We start from the raw sequence: 10,030 nt of genomic DNA, 5'->3' as shown, positions 1-10,030 counted from the left end.
ACATATAATGAGCATCAATTATGATGGTTAATTATTATTATGACTCGGTTTGGTGGTCCCGAAACCACTTTCCGACTAGGGTCGATTTAGGGATGTCACAACCTTGACCTTTGATTATTTATAGAGTGAGCAATTTGTTTAAGATAGTCGGTTTGACTAAAGACGCATTGAGGTTGAAGTTGTTTCCATACTCGTTGCGAGATTGAGCACGGGTATGACTTAATTTGTTTCCACGAAGTTCAATATCTAAGTTCAATATCTACATGGTAAGAATTAGCAGAAAGATTTTTTGTTAAGTATTTCCCACCTAGCAAAAATTCTAAGTTGTGAAATGAGATAACCACTTTTCAACAACTGGATGACGAATCTTTGTACGAGGTATGAGAGAGATTCAAAGAATTACTTTGTAAGTGCCCTCATCATGGGATTCCACACTGCATCCAGTTGAAGATGTTTTATAATGGCCTCGACGCATACACAAGGTTGATGGTAGATGCTTCTGTGAATGGTGCAATTTTGTCTAAGTCTTATAATGAGGCTTAGGGGATCATTGAGAGGATCGCTAGTAACAACTATCAATAGCCAACAAGTTGAGCAATTTCAAGAAGATGAGTAGGCAGAGTGCACGAAGTGTACGCACTTACATCACTCTCAACTTAAGTATCTTCTATTTCTTCAATGTTGAAACAGTTTACAGCTAATAGTTTGAATACTGTTGCAGCTCAAAAACCACGTCAGTTTGATGTTGTTTCTTGTGTATACTATGAGGATGGTCATTCTTTCGAGAATTGTCTATCAAATCTCGAGTTAGTTTATTATGTAGGAAATCAACATCAAAATAGAAGTGGATACAGACCATAGTCTAACTTCTACGATCCTTCATGGTGCAACCATTCAAATTTTTCTTGGAGTAACCAAGGAAATGAACCGAACAACACTTACATGCAGCATAAACCCAACCAATCCTAGGGGTTCAATCAACAAGCACCAAAACCACAACAAGCTGAGTCATCCAATAGTTTGGAGAACTTGTTGAAGGCGTACATGGTGAAGAATGATGCTTTAATCTAAAGTCAAGTAGCAACACTAAAAATTTGGAGAACCAAATGGGTCAGTTAGCTATAGAACTTCGTAACTAACCTCAAGGAGCCTTGCCGAGCGATATAGAAAATTCAAGAAATTTGGATAAGGAACATTACAAAGTAGTTACCTTACGAAGTGGTAAGACTTTGGAACCCAAGGATATTGTGATTGAAGATGAACCCATTAAGAAGGAGGTAAGTCAACCAATAATTGAAATTCCTACACCAGCTAAGCCAAAACTTAAAAAGTCTGATGAGGTAAAACCTAAACTAGTGAATCCGAAAAACAAACATCTTCTTTAGATGCAGACTTATCTTTTTAGAAAATTTGTGCCAAATAAGCAGAAATAGGATGTGCTGTAATTCAATAAATTTTTGGGCATTTTAAAGTAACTTCACATCATCATTCTGTTGGTGGAGGCTTTAAAGCAAATGCCCAATTATGTGAAGTTCATAAAGGACAACTTGTCCAAAAAGAAAAGACATAATGAGTATAAAGCTGTCGTTTTAATGAAGGAGTGTAGTGCATTCTTAGAAAACAAGCTTCCTCTGAAATTGAAGGATGCTAGAAGCTTTACTATACCCTATAATATCATATAATCTTACTGTAGTAAAGCTTTGTGCGACTCAGGAGTGAGCATCAACTTGATGCCCAAGTTTATTTTCAAACTGTTAGGAGTAGGCGAAATAAGACCCACTACTATGACACTTCAATTGGCGGATCGATTTTTAGCATACCTCGAAGGAAAGTCGAGGATGTTTTCGTAAGATTCAATAAATTCATTTTTCCTGCTGATTTCATTGTCTTAGATTCTAAAGCAGATAAGAAAGTGTTGATCATATTAGGGAAACCTTTCTTAAAAATGAGAAGAACATTGATAGACGTGTAAAAAGGAGAACTCACGATGGGAGTTCAGGATGATTAGGTAACATTTAATGTTCTTAAAGCTATGAAATTTCTTGATCCGATGGAGGAATGTTCTGTAATGGAGAAGCTAGAAACATTATTTTCTATAGAATGAGAGAAAAAATTTTGAAGACCCATTGGAGAACACTTTAGAGTTTGAGCCATTGGAAGATGAAAAAGGTAATGAAAACATGGTTTGATGGAAGCCAATCCGAGGGATTATGTTCAACCAGCACAGTTTGAACCACTAGAATTGAAAGTTCGGGAATTTACATAACCAAATTTGTCAATCGAGGAACCACCCAAACTCAAACTTAAGATACTTCCTTCCCATTTAAAATACGTTTATTTAGGTAACTGTTCTACTTTGCCTATGATTGTTTCAGCAGAATTAATAGAACACCAAGAGGAGCAATTGATCGAAGTTTTAAATAAATTTAAAAAGGCGATCAATTGGACCATAGTTGATATTCGAGGTATAAGCCTGTCTTTCTGTATGCATAAAATTATCTTAGAGGAGGGCGAAAGAGCTAGGATTGATGGGCGAAGGAGACTCAACCCTATCAAGAAAGAGGTAGTTTGAAAGGAAGCGATTAAATGGTTAGATTCGTGAATTATCTACCCCATCTAAGATAGTTCATGGATAAGTCCTACAACACCCTTAACCAGTATCCGTTGCCGAAATAAGGTTACGAGGCATTACCAGTCAATACATCTCATTCTCGTACAATTATGCATTCATTATTATAAACTATTCAAAAACATTCACATTGTCCCTTATAAGGTTCTACGACACCTTAAAAAAATGCTTAAGAGTGGTTCGGGACTAAACCGATCACATATAAAAATTTTTGAACACTTAGAATAATTTCATGAAATCATAGCTCACATGCCCATGTTTATAGGCCGTGTGTCGTACACGGCTACCAGACACACCCGTGTCACTAACCGTGTGAAAATAGGGCATACATACTGACTTGCACCACATGGCCGAAGAAACGCCCGTGTGCCTTGGCCGTGGGAAATCTGGAGGGGTTACTGACTTGGGACACACGGCCGACCACACACCCGTGTGTTTAGCCTACATACCTTCGAAATGGCCACACACGCCCATGTGCTAGGCCATGTTCCATTTAGGGGGGTATATTGACTTATATCATACGGCCAGTCACACGCCCGTGTATGAACCCATGCGATACACACGGCCAGTAGACACGCCCGTGTGTCTAGACCGATCCAAAACTATAAGGTATACTAACTTAAATCGTAAGGTTATACCAGGGGACATACGGCCGTATAACAAGACCGTGCATCCACACAGCTGAGACACACGCCAGTGTCTCTGCCCATGTGGACAAAAATAGGTCATTTCAAAAGCCAATTTGCCACCTTTTTCACAATCACACATAGCAACAAAAATAACACCATTTCAATACATATTTAGGCAACCAAAAACATGATAATTCATGCTCATATTGTGCCATCTATTCACAACTATTACAAAAACTCAATTCCACAACCAAAACATACCATTTCAATATGCCAAAATCATAAAAAACTAGCATAACTTTTAAATGCATTTACCCTTAATCTTATCACCTATTTCATGCCTCAAATTATACCATTTCATCATATCAAAACCAAGTCACAACTTACCGTTATTCCAACCTTGATACTCCAATTTACAACCAACCAAAAGAACAACTATATAACCATATGAACAACTATGGAAAATATACCAAAACAAGCCAACATAAGGCATTATATACATAACATATATCACTTATCAAACACATGATTCAAGCCAACTTAAATGGCCATACACACCAACAATTACAAGCCAAATCTCATGGCTATAATTATAACTTATAACATGCCAAAATGACACTAGCCTATATATGCTATATACCATATATACAAAGTTCCAAAAGTACCAACAAGTAGTCGATGGTGTGATAATGGTTCCCGATGATCCCCGATGTTTGAGCTAGCTTCAAAAATCTATAAAACATAGAAAGAACACACGAAGTAAGTTTTAAAAACTTAGTAATCCCTATACAAATAAAGCTATCATATGAAAATTTATATATCAATTCAAATATGCTAAGCATAATTAATCAAATGCATGATCACAAACCTTTCTCACGGTACACATATTCAATTTCACTATTGAATTCTTCAAATACTTCACTTTCCAATACTCGTATGCATCTCATACATACCTGAGTCATATAATTCATTAACACATTCTTTCTCGACTTGTCTTTGCCCATTGAACCACTCGAAATTGTTAAGGCTTCTCAGAAATCACATAAGCTCGAACAATGTGATATCCCAGATATAGTCTTACATGTTATCACATATCGATGCCACTGTCCCAAACATGGTCTTACACGAATCAATATACGATGCCAATGTCCCATACATGGTCTTACACGTAATCACAATACAATGCCAATGTTCCAAACATGGTCTTACATGTAATTACAACTCGATAACCTAATGTTGTGACATTCGTATCCTATGCTATTCCTACAGTTCGTACGGGGCTTTCAGAAGTCATAACCTCGTCGATTCTTACTCGTATTTGCTCGTTCAACCTTCATAGCAATTCAATCATAATAAAACATATATAGTTCATTGTAAAGACATTTATTTGCATATAAACTTACCTCGTAGTCGGAATAAACGGACGGGGTTGACTATTCAACAACTTTCGATTTCCCCCGATCTAGATCCAATTTCTTTCTTTCAGGATCTATATGTATTCAAAATTAATCCACTTAATCATCAACTCAATCAATTTCATCCACAAACACATAATTTAGCCAATTTGCACTTTGGCCCTAAACTTTCACATTTCTTAAAAATTAGGCCTTATTTCATAAATACACAAAATTACACAATTTCTTTCAAATACATGCTAGCTGAACTTTCATAGTGCATATATCAGCCCATAGTTATCATTTATTCACACATTTGACTACATATTTTTTCTCAATATAATCCCTAATTGACATTTTTGTCAAAAATCACTTAACAAAACTTGTATATCTATCATTAAACCTTCATAATCTATCATTAAACATCACAAAGATCATAAATTCAATAATGGAACTTCACAAAATCATCAAAAAATTCAAAAATTAAGAACGATCACAAAAACACAAAAATCATCAAAAATCGAGCTAAAACAGACTTACATGCTTGAACATCAATGGCCGAACCATCCAAAGCTTTCAAAACCCTATTTCTTTTCTTACAATCGGCTATAGGGAAGATGATAATATGAATTGGCTTTTTTTTATTTTAATTATTATTAATATGCCATTTTACAATTTTAACCTTAATGAACCCATTATAAATTCATCTAATATAAGGCCATTTATGTCCATCTCCACTATCAATGGTCTAATTACAACATAAGGACCTTTCATTTAGTAAGACATGACAATTAAACACTTTTAACAAGTGGAATGCAACTTTTGCATTTTACGCGATTTAGTCTTTTTTCTCGAATTAACCATTTAAACGATAAAATTAGCTCACGAAATTTTCACACATACATATTCACATGCTGTAAACACTAAAAATAATATTAAAATAATTTTACGACCTTGGATTTGTGGTTTTAAAACCACTATTCTAATTTAGTTAAAATCGGGCTGTTACAACTCTCCCCCTTAGGGATTTTCGTCCCTGAAAATCTTACCGGTGAATAGGTTTGGATATTACTTTCTCATAACATTTACAGGTCCCCACATAGCTTCTTCAACCCCGTGTCGAAGTCACAATACTTTCACTAACGAAATTTTCTTATTTCTCAACTCTCTGATTTTACGAGCTAGAATTCGAATCGATTCTTCACTGTATGTCATATCAGACTGAATCTCAACTTTTGTCAAAGAAATAACATGCGAGGGATCAGATATGTATCATCGAAGCATAGATACATGAAATACATTATGTTTCTTTTCTAATCAGAAAACAATGCTAGCCGATAAGCAACTAGTCCAACTCGCTCGATGATTTCATATGGCCCGATGAATCACGGACTTAATTTGCCTTTACGACTGAATCGAAGTATTTTCATCCATGGAAATACTTTCAAAAATACTTTATCTCCGATCTAAAACTCAATAACTTTTGTTTTTAAATCTGTATAAGATTTCTAACGATCCGAAGCTGCTTTTAGACTATCACAAATTACTTTTACTTTCTCTTTAGTCTCTTTGATCAGATCAACCCTGTGAATCTTATTCTCGCTCAGTTCAGTCCAGTACAACGGTGATCTACATTTACGACCGTATAAAGCTTCATACGGTGCCATCTTTATACTCGATTGGAAGCTATTATTATACGCGAATTCAATCAACGGCAAATTTTTTCCCACTTACCTTCAAACTCAAGAATGCAACAACGTAACATATCCTCAAGTATCTGAATAACTTGCTCGGATTGACCATCTGTCTGTGGGTGAAACATAATACTGAACTGTAACTTTGTACCTAATGCGTCTTGTAGTTTCTTCCAAAATTGTGAAGTGAATCTTGGATCTCAATCAAATACAATGGAAATAGGTACCCCGTGTAATCTCACAACCTCGGAGATATATAACTCAGCTAACTTATCAAGCGAGAAATCCGTACGTACGAGAATGAAATGAGCTGATTTCGTTAATCTGTCAACAACAACCCAGATTGCATCTTTCTTACTCGGAGATAGGGGTAAACCCGAAACAAAATCCATAGTCACTCTATCCCATTTCCACTCAGGAATCATAATAGGTTGCAATAAACCTGACAGTACTTGATGTTCAGCTTTAACTTGCTGACAAATCAAACACTTAGAAACAAACTTTGAAATATCATGATTCATACCATGCCACCAATAAAGCTGTTTCAAATCGTTAAACATTTTTGTGCTTCCCGGATGAACAGATAAACGACTACTATATGCTTCATTCAAAATCATCTGAATCAACTCTGAATTCCTCGGAACACATATTCGGCCTTTGAATCTTAAACAATTATCTGAATCAACTTGAAACTCTGGGTCAGGGTTCGAATCACACTGAGCTCATTTTGCTAATATTTCATTATCAACTTTCTGAGCTTCAAAAATCTACTGTAAAAAAACAGTCTTACTTTCAACTCAGCTACGATTGAGCTGTCATCAGATAGAGCCAACTGAGCATTCATTGCACGTAGAGTGAACAAAGATTTTTAGCTTAAAGCATCAGCAACAACATTTGCTTTTCTTAGATGATAGTCAATCACTAACTCGTAATCTTTTAGCAATTCTAGCCATCCCCGCTATCAGAAATTCAAATCTTCCTAAGTCATAAAATATTTCAAACTCTTGTGATCTGAATAAACATGGCATTTCTCACCAAACAAATAATGGGGCCAAATTTTCAACGCAAACACAATGGCTGCTAACTCTAAATCGTGTGTTAGATAATTCTTTTCAGGCGGTTTCAACTCTGTAGAGGCATAAGCTATGACTTTACCTTCCTACATCAAAACACAGCCTAGACCATTCAACGATGCATCACTATAGATCACAAATTCTTTACCCGATTCTGGCTGAACTAACACAGGTGCTTTAGTCAAAAGAGCTTTCAATTGATCAAAACTTTTCTGACATTTCTCAGACTATTCAAACTTCATATATTTCTAAAGCAATCTCGTCGATGGAGTTGTAATCATCGAAAAGCCTTTTACAAACTGTCAGTAATAGTCAGCTAGTCCTAGACAACTGCAGATTTCAGATACATTTCTCGGAGGCTTCCAATCCATTATTGCAAAAATCTTGCTCAGATCAACTCGAATACCCGATGCTGACACAATATGCCCTAAAAAACCAACCTCGCGCAACTAGAATTCACATTTACTAAACTTTGCATATAATTACTTATCTTGCAAAGTCTGAAATACAATTATCAAATGTTCGGCATGCTCATTTTCATCTCGTGAATATATCAAAATGTTGTCAATAAATACAACAACAAATCGATCTAAATACGGTTTGAAAATTTGGTTCTTTAAGTCCATAAAAACAACAGGTGCATTTGTTAGTTCGAAAGGCATAACTAGAAATTCATAATGGACATACCTCGTTCTGAATGCGGTTTTCGACACATCAGAGTCTTTAACTCACAACTGATAATAACCCGATTTCAAATCTATCTTTGAAAACACTGTAGCCTCTTTCAATTGATCAAACAAATCATCTATTCTGGACAGAGGATATTTGTTCTTAATTGTCACTTTATTAAGCTATCGATAATCTATACACATTCTTATCGTGCCATCTTTCTTTTTCACAAACAATACAGGAGCACCCCAGGGCGAGAAACTCGGTCTTGCAAACCCTCTATTGGTTAATTCTTGCAACTGAGGTTTTAATTCTTTTAACTCTATTGGTGCTATCTGGACGGAGCTATCGATATCGGCGTAGTTCCTGGCACTAATTCAATTCCAAACTCAACCTCTCAGATCGGTGGTAATCCCGGTAACTCTTCAGGAAACACATCTGGATATTCATACACAACTAGCACTGATTTTATTTTCTTTTCAATCACTTTTGTATCAAGCACATAAGCAAAATAAACTTCACAACCCTTTCTCACATATTTCTGAGCTAACATTGAAGAAATCACTGCTGGTAAACCATTCAAACATCTGACTCAATTCAGATAATCTTATTATTCTGATATCTCAAATCAATCGTATTTCATTTGCAATTCATAACAGCATCATGCAACGTTAGCCAATACATACCCAAATTTATATCAAATTCGTCAAATGGCAACAACACCAGATCAGCCGAAAAACAAAAATCTCGAATCATCAACAGACAGTTCTTGCACACTTTATCAACCAACACACACTTGCCTAAGAGGTTCGATACTCTAATTACAAATTTAGTAGACTCTACAGGCAAAATCTTACTGGATACTAAATTCACACATATATACGAATAAGTTGATCCTAGATCTATCAATGCAATAACTTTAATATCATAGAGAGTAAAATCCTGGATCTATCAACGCAATAACTTTAATATCATAGAGAGTAAAAGTACCGGTAATGACGTTTGGAGATGACACTTCTTTGCAAGCGCGAATAGTGTAGGCTCATGCAGGTGCTCTCACATCTGACTTCACAATAGAGTCTTTAGTCGCTTTCTGGCTACCACTCACTTTTATCGTATTTCTAGGTGGTCTACCTCTAGCTGTAGTGATACTCGACCTCGTATTCTGTATTGTATCTTACTTAGCCAACTCAGGACAATCACGGATAAAATGATCCAATGATCCACATTTAAAACAAACCCTATCATTCAATCTACAATCATCGGGATGCCGTTTACCATAATGTTTACATTCAAGTCGGTTAGGTCTCACACTGCCAACACTAGCAATCGAAGTAGCTGGAGCTTTGAAGCTCGACTGTTGTCTCACTCGATCTCTATTTGAATACCCCACAGATGCATTGGAATGATTAAACAAGTCTTGAAATTTCTTTGATGTAGACTGATAAGATTTACTAGTTGATCTCTTTTTCGAATCTCTTGCTTCAAAATTAGCTTTTCTCTTTTCTTTTCTAAGATCCTCAGCTTTACAAGCCTTTTCAACTAAAACAACGAATTCTCTGATTTCTAGAATCCCGACTAACAGTTTTATATTTTCATTTAACCCATCAATAAATCGTTTATATATGATCTCTTCGGTAGAAACATATTTCTGGGTATACTTACTTAAATGTACAAATTCTCTTTCATATTTTGTCACCGTCATTCTGCCTTGTTTCAACTCTAGAAACTCTTTATGTTTCTGATCGAGAAATCTCTAACTTATGTATTTTTTTCTAAATTCGGATTGAAAGAACTCCCATGTGACTCGTTCTCTGGGAACCACAGATATTAAGGTTTTCCACCAATGATACGCATTATCTCTCAGCAATGATACAATGCATTTAATGCATTTTTCAGGAGAACAAGATAATTCCTCGAATACTTTGATTGTGTTCTCAAG

The 10,030-nt window shown here is 35.7% G+C and overlaps 1 non-coding gene across 1 annotated transcript; it reads right to left on the bottom strand.

The window, feature by feature from the left end:
- Window positions 1-321: 321 nt before the first annotated feature.
- LOC128283022 (small nucleolar RNA R71) lies at window positions 322-428 on the bottom strand. Its single transcript, XR_008273367.1, has one exon. It is a non-coding gene; the product is annotated as a small nucleolar RNA R71 (small nucleolar RNA).
- Between the last annotated feature and the right edge of the window lie 9,602 nt (window positions 429-10,030).

This window comes from Gossypium arboreum, chromosome 10 (genome assembly GCF_025698485.1).
Source record: "Gossypium arboreum isolate Shixiya-1 chromosome 10, ASM2569848v2, whole genome shotgun sequence".
Classification (NCBI taxonomy): Eukaryota; Viridiplantae; Streptophyta; class Magnoliopsida; order Malvales; family Malvaceae; genus Gossypium; species Gossypium arboreum.
The sequence above is the reverse complement of the archived record's forward strand: the minus strand, read 5'-3'. Positions and strand labels throughout refer to the sequence as shown.